This window comes from Sebastes fasciatus, chromosome 20 (genome assembly GCF_043250625.1).
Source record: "Sebastes fasciatus isolate fSebFas1 chromosome 20, fSebFas1.pri, whole genome shotgun sequence".
Classification (NCBI taxonomy): domain Eukaryota; kingdom Metazoa; phylum Chordata; class Actinopteri; order Perciformes; family Sebastidae; genus Sebastes; species Sebastes fasciatus.
The window spans coordinates 16,494,266-16,511,364 of record NC_133814.1 but is presented as its reverse complement, the minus strand read 5'-3'; the positions used below and the strand labels follow the sequence as shown (position 1 = coordinate 16,511,364).

At 43.1% G+C, this 17,099-nt stretch overlaps 2 long non-coding RNA genes across 2 annotated transcripts; both read left to right on the top strand.

Moving 5' to 3' along the window:
• The first annotated feature begins 694 nt into the window (after positions 1 to 694).
• Positions 695 to 2,428, top strand: LOC141758264 (uncharacterized). Its single transcript, XR_012591850.1, has 3 exons — positions 695 to 805; positions 900 to 974; positions 2,370 to 2,428. It is a non-coding gene; the product is annotated as an uncharacterized LOC141758264 (long non-coding RNA).
• An 11,466-nt stretch (positions 2,429 to 13,894) lies between these two features.
• LOC141758259 (uncharacterized) lies at positions 13,895 to 14,921 on the top strand. The gene is made up of 4 exons (XR_012591842.1): positions 13,895 to 14,049; positions 14,147 to 14,221; positions 14,450 to 14,563; positions 14,707 to 14,921. It is a non-coding gene; the product is annotated as an uncharacterized LOC141758259 (long non-coding RNA).
• The last annotated feature ends 2,178 nt before the right edge of the window (positions 14,922 to 17,099 follow it).

Genomic DNA, 17,099 nt, shown 5'->3' with positions numbered 1-17,099 from the left:
TGGCTGTAGTCTTTGCGGTGTGTTCGGGTGCAACATGTCGGCCAAAACAAAGGTGACGTGAGGCGACGCAACAGGTGGCCTTTGTCCCCTCTAGTTCTCTGATGTCGGGTTGGTGTGTCCCCAGCTTAAGAGAAGGCAACGTGACTTTTTAGCTGACGTGTCTTAAATTCAGGATTTTGCAGCCAATGTCTGATTTTGACCAAAAAAAAATCCACAAATTCCACTTACTGGAAATGTTCTGGGGCTTTCAGCCACACCTCTTGGGATATTTCCGTTAAGGTGCAAAAAAATATGTCTTCAAACTATAATTTCCAAGGTCTATAATGAACCTTCAAGGTAAACCTTTCTTATATTTGAAGATTTTTTTCTCATTATTGTGTGATCTGTTATAATAAAACGATGAGAACTAAAATAAACAGAGCCCATAAAAGTCACCATTTCTCAAGAACATGGTGCTATTTCAACCTTGTGCACAGAATGGAAGTGCAGCAAATTTCACTTGTTGGTAAACAACTTCTCGGGGAGGTGGGGGGTGGCGGGAGTTTTGGGTTGTTTTTTTTTACAAATATGACAATAAAAACTAGTATTTTCTCCTGGTGAATCAGTGGTGCCATATTGGGTTTCTCAGCATCCACGTCTGACCTTGATAAGTCCCTCTGAGTGTGAGTAAAACCTAGATGACAGTTTTAGAGTTAATGATACACTGGATTCACATCGATTGTGCAACAAGTCCCAATAAAAAGGAAGCTTGCAGACTGGCAGTAGGCATCTGAGGTATCAACACTCCAGTAGGACAAGTAACCAGGTGGGATATCTTTAAGTTTTTTTCAAGTGTGCATGATGAAAGTGCTCCAATAATATGGCACTTGATTTCTCACACTTTTGCTTCATTCATGCAGAGGTCGGTGTGCAGACACAAGAAAACATGAAGACTGTGATTCTCGCTCTTCTTTTATTGGTGGTTGTCAGCCAGGGTGAGTTAATGTACAGGAAACACAACAACACCTGCAGCCTATTTCACCAGAAATTAGATGACATCTTCCTGAAAACCAGCCACAAGAGTCTGCAGCTGATTAATAATACCTGTAAAATAATATTATGTTTCCAGTGTGTCTGGTTTAAGCTGATTTTAGAGCTAAAGAACAATCATATGTGGCAGTGAAAATGCAGCACTAGTTTGCATACAACAGTTGAACATGATTTATTTTTATTTTCCAGGTGAAGCCTTGATGTGTTTCTGTAACTACCACTCATGTCAGCAGATCTGCAGTGGATCAAATCAAGTCTGTGCCAACATCATCTTTGAAAGTAATTGGCGTAAGTACAGGCCGTTCCTTCAGTGTACTGTTCAGCTAAAAAACAATAAGAAAAAAATACATTACCTGGATCAGTTCAGAGTCATCACTTATTGATCTATCCTGTCTTTTTCCATGTTTCCACAGAGATTGGCGACATGATGGGTTGCATGGATGCTGATGACTGCAGCTGGTGGAGTTCACACGCACTACGTGCCACTTGCTGCGACCGGAATTTCTGCAACAACTAAATGAACAACACAAAAAGAAAAATTAATCATACAACACATCTTCCATTAATAATACTGATCTACTGTCATGTGTTGTATATTTCTGAATTGTCATAATAAAGATCAATCAGCCGCAACTGTTTTCCTTTTTCAATTTGTTGATATCACTTTCCAAATGATTGGAGGTTGTTGTTTTTTTTTAGAAATATGACAATAACATTTTTTAGTATTTTCTCCTGGTGAATCCGTGGTGCCATATTGGCTTTCTCAGCACCCACGTCTGACCTTAATAAGTAAGTAAGAGTGTGAGTGAAACCCAGATGACAGTTTTAGAGTTAATGATACACTGGATTCACATTGATTGTGCAACAAGTCCCAATAAAAAGGAAGCTGGCAGCCTGGCAGTAGGCATCTGAGGTATCAACACTTCACCAGGTGGGATATCTTTAAGGTTTTTAACATGCTCATGATAAAGTCCTCCAATAAAATGGCATTTGATTTCTAACACTTTTCTTCTGCTTCATTCATGCAGAGGTCGGTGTGCAGACACACGTGAAAACATGAAGACTGTGATTCTCGCTCTTCTGGTGTTGGTGGTTGTCAGTCAGGGTGAGTTAATGTTCAGGAAACACAATAAACACCTGCAGCCTATTTCACCAAAAAATTAAATGACATCCTCCACAAGAATCTGCAGCTGATTAATAATACCTGTAAAATAATATTATGTTTCCAGTGTGTCTGGTTTGAGCTGATTTTAGAGCTAAAGGACAATCATTTGTGGCAGTGAAAATGCAGCACTAGTTTGTATATAACAGTTGAACATGATTTATTTTTCTGTTTCCAGGTGAAGCCTTGAAGTGTTACTGTGGAGGCACCTCAAAGCCATGCCCAAGCCATGTGGAGACCTGCAGAGAATCAAATCACGTCTGTGGCACCATCATTTTTGACCCTATTGGACCCCGTAAGTATAGGCTGTTCCTTCAGAGTACTGTTCTGCTAAAAAAAAATAGAACAAGAAGGAAAAGAATACATCACCTGGATCAGTTCAGAGTCATCACTTCCATTGAAAACTTGAGGAAGTCTAATAATCTATCCTGTCTTTTTCCATGTTGTCACAGATATCAGCAGCATGAAGGGTTGCATGACTGCACATGACTGCCACCTGTTGAGTAACTCGGACGTATCATATGGCTATTGCTGCAGCACTGATCTGTGCAACAGATGAGTGAACATGCAAAATGAAAAATGATCATGCAACACATCTCCCAGTAATAATAATAATCGACTGTCATGTGTTTTGTAGTGTAGCACTGTCATAATAAAGATCAATCATTTGCAACTTTTGGCCTTTTTCTCTTTATACATCACTTTTTCATTGGGTTTTTTCTAATGGTATTCCAAAACAACATGGTTATTTCTGCTATAAAGTTTGGCATTTTAATATGGAGGTCTGTGGGGGTCTGTGGGGATTGACTCGCTGTTGGAGCCAGCCTCAAGTGGCCATTCGACCATCGGCTCTCCGGCCTGCGGGCCGTCCTCTGGAGAGGTTCTACCCATCTGCCCTGCCTCCAGGTCGTCCTCCTGAGGTTTCCTGCTCCATCCCTGTTCAGCTTCCAGGCCACTTGCTTGCAGAGGCTGCCATGCAAGGTGCCACCTGCCCATCAGGATCTAATCTAAATATTCAGTCACACAATAACGGCAATTTGGGGTTCACTATCTTGTCCAATCCGGACTGGAGGACCATCGATCTTCTGATTAGTGGATGACCCGCTCTACCTCTTGAGCCACAGCAGCTGTACAGATATGAAGACTGTGATTCTTGCTCCTCTTCTGTTAGGGTGAGTTGTTGTACATGAAACACAACAAACCCGCTGTCCATTTCACTCATCTGCTCATGTATTGTGTAGTTTAGTGTTACGGTCGCCGAGGTGACCGTTCGGTATTGTTAGTATTGTATTGTGGTATGTTGCTGTGCGGCGCTGTTCCCTGTGTTCTTTTTCTCTTGGTGCGTCCAGCTGTCCCGTCGCTCCAAGACGACGTCACGTCTTGGAGATTCCCTTCGGGGCCACGCCTCCGGAACGCTCTCAGGGGGATGCCCTTTGTTTCCCGCCGTTTGTGGTCCTGCCTCTGCCACGACACAAGTGATTAGCCAATCACCAGCCGGCTGGGCCGAGGGGGAAATAATTAAAGGCCAGCTGTGACCAGACCAAGGGGGGCAGTGATTATCATCGATCTGTTCCCCGTGCCTCTCGATTGTGTGTTGACATTGTTAACCAGAAATTGTGTATAAGTCCCACTGGAGTCAGTGGACTTTAGATTGTGATATTGAATGTTAACTAGTTTGAGGTACTCGTGTTTGTTTATACTTAATGGTGCATTGAGGTAGTTGTGTAATTTGTCTGTGTGTTAGGATTGTGCAGGGCTAGGGTGTGTGCCTTGTTTTCTCCTTTTCGGCCACCCTAAACCCTCGTTTTCATTTAGTAGTAATTCCATCCATTGTATGGTTTATTTTGCTTTAATTTCAATCACTCACAAATAAACAAGTGATTGCCTGATAACATCGGCTCTATGTTACTCCCTTTACCCCTACACCAACTCCGGGTTGTAACATAAATGGGGGCTCGTCCCGGGATATTAATTATTCCCGAGAATTACTTGTTTAAATTAATTGATTGATTGTTTGCACCGGGGGTGCTATGGCGTTCAATTTAGAGCGTTTTCTTCAAACCCCCACCCGTGATCAACTTGCGCTGTGTAGAAAGGACGACCTGTTAAGCATAGCCAGCCACTTCTGTTTCTCGGCATCGAGGCAGCTAATTAAGAAAGAACTAAAGCAGTTAGTGGTGAATAAACTTGTTGAGCTGAGGGTGATTGAGATGTTGGCGCCTGCAGAGTCCAGTATGCAGGAGGAAGTCGCTCTGGCTGAGGGTGGAACTCCCAGTACTGTGGCTGAGCGAGAGCCGAAACCAGCCCCGGGTATTGCCTTCGAGGCGGAGGGCCGGGTTAAGACGCCGGTTACTCTCCCTCGATACGATCCCCTATCGCCTGGTTCTGCAGGATCTCGAGACGAGGCACGTTTAAAAGTACGCCTTGCTCGTCTCCACCTCGAGGCTCAGACTCATGCGCAGGAACGTCAGGCAGAGCTTGACTTCCGCCTGCAAGTTAAAAAACTGGAGATAGAGGCAGATAAAGACGTAAGGTTACGTCAGATGGAGATTGATTTACAGAGGGAAACTCTTACGGCAGAGGCAGCTTCTGCGTCAGCTGGCTCACCCTCAATGCTCGCTAGTTATTCACCAAGAGCTTTTGACATTAGTAAAAACATCACTTTAGTCCCACAGTTCCGAGAAACCGAAGTGGACTGTTACTTTAGCGCCTTTGAGCGCATTGCGCTGGCTCTTAAATGGCCTGTTGAGATGTGGTCCCTACTACTACAATGTAGGTTATCTGGTAAAGCCCAAGAGGTAGTAGCAGCGCTCCCTCTTGAGGCTAGTAAAGATTATGACACTGTGAAAGCCGCCATTCTGCGCGCCTATGAATTGGTGCCAGAGGCTTATAGGCAAAAATTTAGAGCCCAGAAAAAGTCCGCCACCCAAACTTATGTGGAGTTTGCGAGGGATAAGGGAAGTCTCTTTGACAAATGGTGTTCCGCTAAGGAATGTAATGATTTTTCTGCCCTTCGTGAATTAATGTTGTTGGAAGAGTTTAAAAATTGTTTGCCTGAGCGCATGGTTGTGCATTTGAATGAGCAGAAAGTAAACACTCTGTCTGCTGCAGCTGTTATGGCGGATGAGTATATGCTTACACACAAGGTTACGTTCACTTCGTCCTCTTTTTCTGACAGGCCTCGTTTCGTTCCCGCTGCCTCTGTTGATAGAGGTCCTAGCAGAGCTCCTCTCGTGCGCAGAGAGGAGAGGGAGTGTTACTACTGCCACAAGGCCGGACACGTCATTGCAAATTGTTTGTTATTGAAACGTAAGGAGGAGCAGCAGCCGTCTCCGGCTGTGCGCCAGCCTAAAGGCATCGGCTTAATTAAATCAGGGCGTATTGGAAATCCCACAGACCCGTGTGATGATGATAGTCCTGATCCCTGCTTCAGGCCGTTTATTATGGAGGGCTTAGTGTCGCTAACCGGCGCGCCAGGTGATCAGCGTCCCATACAGATTTTGCGCGACACCGGGGGTTCCCAGTCTGTTATAATTGCAAAATCGTTACCATTTTCAGAGCAATCGGCGTGTGGCTACAGTACGATGCTCAGTGGAATCGAAATGGGTTGTGTTCCGCGGCCAGTGCACCGGGTGCATGTGCAGTCCAAATTAATAAGCGGTTTCTTCCCGGTAGCGGTCTGCCCGGCGTTGCCAATCCGTGGCATCGTAATGTTAATGGGGAATGACATTGCCGGGGGTAAGGTGACGCCTACGCTTGAGGTGTTAGACAGGGCACCGATACTCTCTGTCAGCCCAAGACTCGCCGCTAACAGTGATGAGTCGGAGCTGCTGGCTTTGTTCCCGTCGTGCGTAATTACGCGCGCTCAAAAACAGAAGCGTGCTGCAGAGAGTGACAGGAGTAATGATGTTGATCTAACCGACAGTGTGCTGTTGAAAGTCCTTGCAGGTGAGACCGAACTAGACGCCATTGTGACGTCCCATTCTCCTCCTAAGGAGGTAAAAGAACAGGTAAATATTAGCACCGCATCTCCTGAGCTCCGGCTGCCTGTAACTCGGGAGCGGCTCATCGCTGCTCAAAGGGCAGACAAAAGCCTGAGGAAATGTTTGTCTGCCACGGTAAGTGATGCATCCAGTAACCCTGATGCCCAGTATTATATGGACGATGACATTCTCATGCGTAAATGGTCTCCCACGATAACTGCTGGAGTGGAGTGGAATGTCATCCACCAAATTGTTGTTCCTGTTAGTTATCGTGGGCATGTTTTAACTCTAGCACACGAAAGCCCGTGGGCTGGGCATTTGGGAGTTAACAAGACGTACAACCTCATTCTGAAACACTTCTTCTGGCCAGGGTTAAAATCTGAGGTCGTTAACCATTGTCGCACTTGTCATGTTTGTCAATTAGCAGGTAAGCCGAGCCAGACCATCCCGCCGGCACCGCTGCGCCCGATACCTGCTATCGGTGAACCATTTGAGAGAGTCATAGTAGACTGTGTTGGGCCACTACCGAAGTCGAAGTCAGGTAATCAGTATCTACTTACCATTATGTGCGCCTCCACTCGGTTCCCTGAAGCAGTGCCGCTGCGCCAAATAACATCCAGTTCCATAGTTAAAGCGCTGACCAAGTTTTTCACTACCTTTGGTCTACCAAAAGTAGTACAGACTGATCAAGGCACCAATTTTAAATCCAAGCTCTTCGGACAGATTCTTCAGTCCTTAGGGGTAAAACATGTGATCTCCAGTGCCTACCACCCAGAGTCACAGGGCGCGCTGGAGCGTTGGCATCAGACCTTGAAATCCATGCTGCGTAAATACTGTCTGGAGTCAGACAAAAGCTGGGATGAGGGTATTCCGTTTGCGTTGTTTGCCGCCCGTGAATCCGTACAGGAATCTCTAGGATTCAGCCCAGGGGAGCTTGTTTTTGGGCACGCCGTTCGCGGCCCTTTAAAGGTGCTGAAAGATAGATTCCTCGTGGCTGAGTTGTCCGAGGAGAGTAATGTGCTTGACTACGTAAGTAGATTCCGTGACCGTTTGCATCACGCTCGTAGTTTGGCGAGAGACGCACTCGCCAGCTCCCAGGTGGAGATGAAAAAACAGTTCGACCGATCCGCTGTTGCCAGACACTTTGAAGTGGGTGACCAAGTGTTGGCTCTGTTACCCATTCCGGGCTCTTCCCTCTCTGCGCGTTTTTCCGGACCGTATAGTATCCAAAAGAAACTTAGTGAGACAGACTACGTGATAAATACTCCTGACCGAAAGCGCAAAACTCGTGTTTGCCATGTGAACATGTTAAAAATGTATCACTCTCGTGACGTGAAAACTCGCTCCCCAAGACATGACCCCTCTCCAGTAAGGGGTTGCTCCGCGCTCATTGTAGCCGAAAAAAGTCCTGGTGACGAGGATGGCTTGGCTGTACGCCCCTCCTCACAGCACAGTGCGCGGTTACCAAATTCAGAGATGCTGAAAGAGTTACCACATCTGCTTAATCATCTGAACGCAGAACAGCAGCAGGACATTGTTAACTTAGTAGCTGAGTATCCGTGTCTTTTTGGTGATGTTCCCACTCGTACCACGGTACTAGAACATGACATAGATGTAAAAGATGCCCGATCAATTAAGCAGCACTCTTATCGTGTTAACCAGATTAAAAGAGAGCTGATGAAAAAAGAGGTAAGATATCTGTTGGAAAATGGCCTGGCCAAGCCCAGCACTAGTTCGTGGAGCTCCCCCTGTTTGCTGGAGGCTAAATCAGATGGTTCACCCAGGTTCATTACTGATTTTCGTAAAGTAAACGCCGTCACCGTACCCGACTCATATCCGTTGCCGCGGATGGAGGATTGCGTGGATAATTTAGGCACTGCTAAATTTGTCACAAAATTGGATTTACTTAAAGGTTACTGGCAGGTGCCGCTGACTAAGCGCGCGTCAGAAATCTCCGCCTTTGTAACACCAGACCACTTTCTTCAGTACACTGTCATGGCGTTTGGTATGTGCAACGCTCCTGCCACTTTCCAGCGGTTAGTAAACACTGTTCTGGCTGGTGTGGCCAACTGCAACGCATATCTCGATGACCTGATAGTTTACTCTTCTTCCTGGTCTGAACACTTGCTCAGCTTAACTGAAGGGCTCAGTCGTCTTGCGCGGGCCTCTCTCAAGCTGAACTTAGCCAAATGTGAGTTCGGGAAAGGCACCGTCACGTATTTGGGTCGTCAAGTGGGTCAGGGTGAGGTCCGGCCCATCGAGGCTAAAGTTAGTGCGATAGCCGAGTTCCCCGTTCTAAGCACCCGACGTGCATTGCGGCGTTTCCTCGGCATGGCAGGGTACTACAGAAGCTTCTGTAGGAACTTTTCTGCCGTGGTCCACCCACTGACTAGTCTCACGAGTCCCAAGGTAGAGTTTAAATGGACTCCGGAGTGCCAGCGTGCATTTGAAAGTGTAAAATCCCTTTTGTGTCACGCGCCGGTCCTCGCTGCCCCCGATTTTGCCCGACCTTTTAAGTTGGAGGTAGACGCAAGCGCCGTGGGCGCAGGGGCTGTGTTAATGCAGGAGGATGCAGATGGGATAGAGCACCCTGTCAGTTATTTTTCGAGAAAATTTAACCAGCATCAGTTCAACTATTCCACGATTGAGAAAGAGACGTTAGCGTTGTTGTGGTCGTTGCAACACTTTGATGTATACCTCGGTTCCTGTACTCTGCCCCTGGTGATTTACACAGATCACAATCCGCTCGTGTTCTTGTCGCGGATGTATAACCACAACCAGCGGCTCATGCGCTGGGCCCTGCTGGTACAGGAACGCAACCTTGTGATTAAACATAAAAAGGGTTCAGAAAATATTGTGGCCGACGCCTTGTCCAGAGGGTAAGGAGTATTGGTTGGATGTGAGGTTGTGACAACTCCGGTGGGTTTGTATTTATGTGGGGGGGTGTTACGGTCGCCGAGGTGACCGTTCGGTATTGTTAGTATTGTATTGTGGTATGTTGCTGTGCGGCGCTGTTCCCTGTGTTCTTTTTCTCTTGGTGCGTCCAGCTGTCCCGTCGCTCCAAGACGACGTCACGTCTTGGAGATTCCCTTCGGGGCCACGCCTCCGGAACGCTCTCAGGGGGATGCCCTTTGTTTCCCGCCGTTTGTGGTCCTGCCTCTGCCACGACACAAGTGATTAGCCAATCACCAGCCGGCTGGGCCGAGGGGGAAATAATTAAAGGCCAGCTGTGACCAGACCAAGGGGGGCAGTGATTATCATCGATCTGTTCCCCGTGCCTCTCGATTGTGTGTTGACATTGTTAACCAGAAATTGTGTATAAGTCCCACTGGAGTCAGTGGACTTTAGATTGTGATATTGAATGTTAACTAGTTTGAGGTACTCGTGTTTGTTTATACTTAATGGTGCATTGAGGTAGTTGTGTAATTTGTCTGTGTGTTAGGATTGTGCAGGGCTAGGGTGTGTGCCTTGTTTTCTCCTTTTCGGCCACCCTAAACCCTCGTTTTCATTTAGTAGTAATTCCATCCATTGTATGGTTTATTTTGCTTTAATTTCAATCACTCACAAATAAACAAGTGATTGCCTGATAACATCGGCTCTATGTTACTCCCTTTACCCCTACACCAACTCCGGGTTGTAACATTTAGCATTGTCATAATTGTGAGGGCCAGCACATAGGCAGGGAGCAACGCCTCCTTGTAGGTGTGGTTGAGTGGAGCTTCCTGCCTTCATAAGGTCAGGTGTGGGTGATTACAGTCTCTTTGTCTGACTCCTGGTAGATGTGTGGCAGGTCAACACTGTTTGTTCAGATAAAGTAGAGATTTTGGGAGGGAAAAAATGGCTCTATTGTTTTATAGTGAGTTTAACCACTTCCTCTGTGTATAGATTTGTAGTGCAGCTGTGTCCTGAGCCGTCCAGATTGATGCTCTGTAATCCCATACTGAAAAGGTATTTTGCAGAAAAACTTAAGTATGTTAACTTCATATCATATCTCAGGAGTAATATGGTCAATCTAACCTTTTTAGGGAAAGATTCAGCCTTTTGCCTCTTCCCGGGTTGAGCCACAGCAGAGCCAGTGATCACCACTGTTGCAGTGAAGTAGGGCCCTACTAAGGAGTAAGGTGACTTAAAGTAGGCTGGTAATGTAGGAGGGTTACTCCCTCTGAGGTATTCTTGCAGAAACATTTGATTTTTACCTTTTTTCCTCTTTCTTTTTTCAGATTGAAGCTAGACTGCTGCTTTGCCTATATGTAACACCAAAGCCTGATTGTGACAACTGATTGTTTTATGGACTTAAACTGAGACATTGTGCTGGTTATTACTTGAAATACTTTTTTAACTAAACTGGAAAAACAAAGTTCGGAAACTTGTGTTTGGTGGATTATTTCTCTGTTGTATGCTCCGTCAATGGTAAACAGTGTATTCTCCTGTTGGTGTTGACTCTTGTTTTGAGTTGTTTGGGGGATTGGATGATTGAACTCTCTATCAGTAACAAGGAACAAACAAGACATATTGATTCATTTAATACACCGTCAGGAGCCTCAGTAGCGAGTGGAAGATCCATACGTAGCCACAACAGCCTGGCACCTCCTCCTCATGCTGGTCACCAACCTGGTCACACGCTGCTGTGGGATGGCGTTCCATTCCTCAACCAGGGTTCGTTGCAGGTCAGCCAGAGTGGTTGTGTTGGTCACTCTAACACGTACAGCACGCCCAAGCTGATCCTACAAGTGTTGAATTGGGTTGAGGTCTGGACTCTTGGCAGGCCGTTCCATTCTCTCTACTCCCACATTGTGGAGGTAGTCTGTGATAACCCTGGCTCTGTGGGGGCGAGCGTTGTCATCTTGGAGGATGAAGTTGGGTCCCAGATTGTGGAGATATGGGATCGCCACTCGCTGCAGAATCTCATCCCGATATCTCACTGCATTGAGATGGCCTTCAATGATGACAAGCCTTGTTTTACCAGTGAGGGAGATGCCGCCCCCCACCATGACACTGCCCCCACCAAAAGCTGTTACTCCATCGGTGCAACAATCAGCATAGCATTCTCCACGTCGTCTCCATACTTTGACCCTGCCATGCAACTTTCACAGACAGAACCTGGACTCATCACTGAACATGACATTCCCCCACATGTTCAGGTTCCATTGTCTGTGTTGTCGATGGTGAAGGGCAGTCATTGCAGGCTTCCTGGTAGCCTTATGAGAATACACTGTTTACCATTGGCAGAGCATTTTGGCAAATTTTTTCTTGGGCGCTCCCCACATAATCAGCTGTGCTGCTCATCCCACAAATGCATGATCCTTACAAGTTGGACATCATTGCGAAGGTATATAAACAGGCTTTCCAACGATGTAAAATACAATGCCAATTAGCATTGTAACAACAGAGAAATAATCGACCAAACACAAGTTTCCGAACTTTGTTTTCCCAGTATATTTGTAAACCAGAACTAACTGATTCACATTATATTGTATTTTTGTTTCTGTTCTTCTAGGCAGTGGGAGACCTGCGGGGAGTAAGTTAGTCGTGGTATTTCCCCTCTCTTCGCATGCCGTGTGGTAGGCCCAAAAGGGTGATGGGTCACTTTTTACAGTTTCATACATTATCTATTTGCAGTGCTGGTTGCAGTGTAGTGATGGAGTTCATAGTGTGTTCACGTGGTGGGTTTAAAGAGGGGTTACAATCTCCCCAAAGACGGTACCCTGCCTATAGTATTTTTTTTTGTTTTTGTTGGGGTGGGTTTCTAATTTACTAGGGGGTCATTTGGAGTTTTTATGGATAAGCTGTTTTAACCATTTATTATTGTTGACTTAATATTGTTAAATGTGTTACTTGGTGACATCACCACGTTACAGAAGAAAAGGCGGGACTTCAAGCAAGGCGTTTCAGGCAGTTCAGGAGCAGTGTTTCTGTGGAGGAGAGTAACTCCCTTTGGCGTGGACTTTGGGCTTTGTAACTTTGCAGACCTTCAACATGCACAAAAACTATATAACGCACTAAAGGAAAGGGAAAAAGCACAAAAGCATAATAGGTCCTCTTTAAAACTCCCTTACATGAAGACTTTAATGTTTTATAAGATCCTGATTTGAATGACATCATTTCCACACCTGTTTTGCTTCAATTTCTCACTTTCCATTAGAATTTAACTTCGTTTGTCTGATCATTTTCAGCCAAGTTTGTTTGTTGCAAAACAGCAACAATGTTCAGGAGCTTTCGGCCACACCTCTTGGAAAATCCCAGTAACAATACTTTGTGCCAAAAAATTGTCAAACTACAATTTCCAAGGTCTATAATGAACCTTCAAGCTAAACTTCTCATATTTGAAGATCTTTACTAATTTGTGTGATGTGTTGTTTTTATGGTAAAATAATGGTGCTATTTCAACATTGCATGCTGCTTTCCAAATGACAGGTGGAGGGCAAATTCCACTTGTTGGGAAATGATCTCTAGGTGTAAGTTCAACTTGAGCCTCACAAATGTTTTCATGCAGGAAAAATACTTTTACACTTTAAGACTATTTAAAGCTAACATTAGCATTGAGTAGGCTGATTTTTACAATATGACAAGTGAAAATATTTCTGTTTTCTTCTGGTGAATCAGTGGGGTCATAGTGGGTTTTGAAGTATCCTATTGGACCCTGTAAGTATAGGCTGTTCCTTAAGCGTGTATACATCACCTGGATCAGTTCAGAGTCGCTACTTTCATTGAAAACTTGTCAAAGTCTAATAATCTATCCTGTCTTTTTCCATGTTTTCACAGATGTCAGCTACATGCAGGGTTGCATGACTGCACATAACTGTGCAATGCTGACTGATTCAAACATAGCATCTGGCAGGTGCTGCAGGACTGATATGTGCAACAGATAAATGAATGTGCAAAATGAATCATGCAACACATCTCCCAGTAATAATAACAATCTACTGTCATGTGTTGCATTGTCCTAATAAAGATCAATCAGTTGCAACTTTTGGCTTTTTTCACTTTATACATCACTTTTTCATTGTATTGCTAATGGTATTCCAAAACAACATCAGTCTTATTGGTGTGTTATTTACATAAATAGAAAACTTTTATTCTTTGAAAAAAAGGCTTTTGTTCTGGATGGTAGAAGAAGAAGTGGAGATGTAGTGTTTTGTTTCTTACAGAGGGTCACTATAGAGCTTCTGTGGTCTACGTTCCTTAGCTTTAGATCTTTCTCAGTTCCTCAGGCTGGCTGAATCAAAATCAGTATTTTACAACATTTCTTGAAACTCCCTGAAGACTTTCTTAATGTTTTATAAGATCCTGATTTGAATGATACTAATTTCCACCCCTCTGTTTCTATTGTTTTGCTTCAATATCAGCTTCCTCTTTTTTTTCAGTTCTGATCATTTTCAGCCAAGTTTGTGTTTGTTGCAAAACAGCTTCTCTGATTTTGGCAAAACCAATCCCATCACAATGTCCACTTACTGGAAATGTTCAGGAGCTTTTGTCCACACCTCTTGGGAAAATCCCAGTAATTTCACTTGTTGGGAAATGATCTTTAGGTGTAAATTCAACTTGTACTTCACAAATGTTTTCTTGCAGGAAAATACTTTTACACTTTAAGACTATTTAAAGCTAACAAGCATTGAGTAGGCTGATTTTTACAATATGACAATTGAAAATATTTGTATTTTCTCCTGGTGAATCAGTGGGGTCATAGTGGGTTTGCTGCATCCATGTCTGGCCTTGATAAGTCACTCTGTTTGTGAGGGAAACCCAAACGACAACGTCAGACTTAATGATACACTGGAATTTCCTCTATTGCGCAACAAGTCCCAATATAAAGGAAGCTTGCAGCCTGGCAGTAGGCATCTGAGGTATTAACACTCCAGTAGGACAATTAACCAGGTGGGATATCTTTAAGTTGTTTTCATATGTCGATGATGAAGGTGCTTCCAGGTAAATATGGCATTTGATTTCTCACACTTTTGCTTCATTCATGCAGAGATCGTTGTGCAGACACGTGAAAACATGAAGACTGTGATTCTCGCTCTTCTGGTGTTGGTGGTTGTCAGTCAGGGTGAGTTAATGTTCAGGAAACGCAACAACACCTGCAGCCTATTTCACCAGAAATTTAATGACATCCTCCACAATAATCTGCAGCTGATTATGAATACCTGTCAATTAATATTAAGTTTCCACTGTGTCTGTTTTGAGATGTTTTCAGAGCTAAAGAACAATCATTTGTGGCAGTCAAAATGCAGCTCCAGTTTGTATACAACAGTTGAACATGATTTTTCTTTTTCAGGTGAAGCCTTGCAGTGTCGCTGTGGAGGCACCTCAAAGATATGTTCAGGCCCTGTGGAGACCTGTGCCGGATCAAATAACGTCTGTGCCAGCATCATCATTCAAGCTGGACCCCGTAAGTAAAGGCTGTTCACTCGGTGTACTAAAAAACATAATAGGGGGGGAAAAAATCTCCTGGATCAGTTCAGAATTGTTACTTTCATTGAAAACTTGTCAAAGTCTAATAATCTATCCTGTCTTTTTCCATGTTTTTCACAGATGTCAGCTACATTCAGGGTTGCATGACTGCACATAACTGTGCACTGCTGACTAATTCAAACGTAGCATCTGGCAGGTGCTGCAGGACTGATATGTGCAACAGATAAATGAATGTGCAAAATTAATCATGCAACAGATCTCCCAGTCATAATAATAAACGACTGTCATGTGTTGTGTGGTGTAGCATTGTCCTAATAAAGATCAATCAGTTTCAACTTTTGGCCTTTTTCACTTTATACATCACTTTTTCATTGTTTTGCTAATGGTATTCATGACATGAGTCTTATTGTTGATGTGTTATTTACATAAATAGAAAGACGTTTGTTCTGGTTGGTAGAAGAAGAAGTGGAGAGGTAGTGTTTTGTTTCTTATAGAGGGTCACTATAGAGCTTCTTTGGTCTACATTCCTCAGCTTTAGATCTTTCTCAGTTCCTCAGGCTGGCTGAATCAAAATCAGTATTTTACATTTCTTAAAACTCCCTGAAGACTTTCTTAATGTTTCATAAGATCCTGATTTAAATAGCAGATTTTTCACCCCTCTGTTTTCTATTGTTGTGCTTCAGCTTCTCATTTCCAATTATAATTTTTCTTCGTCTGATCATTTTCATTCAAGTTTGTTTTTGTTGCAAAATAGCTTCTCTGATTTTAATTTTTTTTTTTTTTAAAGAAAGAAAAACTTATCAAAAGGTCGACTTACTGGAATTTTTTTTTAGCTTTCAGCCACAACCCTTGGAAGGAAGTACACTTTGTGCTAAATATTTGTTGACAAACAAAACAAATTCCATTGCCGGTATGATGGACCTTCAAGCTAAGCTTTTCTCATCTTTTCTCATTTTTTGTGTGATCTGTTATTACAATAAACACATGTTCACAGATTAGTTACTCAGACTATTTAAACGGTAGCATTGAGTTGGTTATTTATTTATTCTACAATTATGACAATAATACAGATTTGTTTTTCCAGCCACTTTTCACAGTCTTGGGTGTTTGTTTGGCCTATTTTATTTATATTGTTCACTCATGTTTGGTTTTAATTCCTGTCTTTGGGTGTTTTCCCGCCATTTTTATTGTCTGACCTGCTCTGGTCAGTTTCACCTGTTCCTCTTTAGTGCTGTGCTCACCTCACCTCCTGCTCATCTGTTCTCACTTCCCCAGTAAGTCATTCACCATTTATACCACAAATTTTTGACTCATTTTCTTACAGTTATTGTGTATAATATAGATAATTTTTATTATGGAAAAAAAAGACTGTGGATATTTACAACTTCTTATTAAAGGGTAATTCCGCATGTTTCAGGTATATTAACTTTTTTGAATCACCTTTTTGTGTTTTTCAACTAAATTACAATTCAAAATGTAGAATTTGATCCTCTTGTTTTTGTACACAAATATCTTCTATTTTTAAGAGTGTCCACAAATAAAATAAAATATGCATATGTAAATATTCCGAGCAGCAAAAAAATACATTGATTTATTGATAAAAACAATTAAAAAAGATGTTATACAGAGCATGCAGGGGAAAGGGATAATGTTGCCAAAAGCTTCAGTTTACACAAATGACTTTTCATCTGATTTTCTTTAATTGAAAACACCAGCTCAGCCGTTGATACGTTGTCTGTTTACTTGGAAAGTGTCAACATCTACTGTATGCTTTCGAAAATGACATTAGGGTCTATTCATGATATCAATAATCACCAATTTCCAGGTGAAGAAGGCGAAGACTTTAATGTTTTATAAGATCCTGATTTGAATGACATAATTTCCACAACTCTGTTGCTTCAGTTTCTCACTTTCCATTAGACTTTAACTTTGTTTGTCTGATCATTTTCAGCCAAGTTTGTGTTTGTTGCAAAACAGCTTCTCTGAATTTGGCAAAACCAATCCCATCACAAGGTCCACTTACTGGAAATGTTCTGGCGCTTTCGGCCACACCTCTTGGAGAAAATCCCAGTAACAATACTTTGCGACAAACAATTGTCAAACTACTATTTCCAAGGTTTATAATGAACCTTCAAGCTAAACTTTTCTCATATTTGAAGATTTGTACTGATTTTTGTGTGATGTGTTGTTTTTACGATAAAATAATGGTGCAATTTCAACATTGCATGCTGCTTTCCAAATGATAGGTGGAGGACACATTTCACTTGTTGGGAAATTATCTCTAGGTGTAAGTTCAACTTGAGCTTTGTCTTCATGCAGGAAAGATACTTTTACACTTTAATTACTCAGACTGATTTTAACAATATGACAATTGAAAATATTTGTATTTTCTCCTGGTGAATCAGTGGGGTCATAGTGGGTTTTGCAGCATCCATGTCTGGCCTTGATAAGTCACTCTGTTTGTGAGTGAAACCCACATGACAGTTTTAGAGTTAATGATACACTGGTATGTC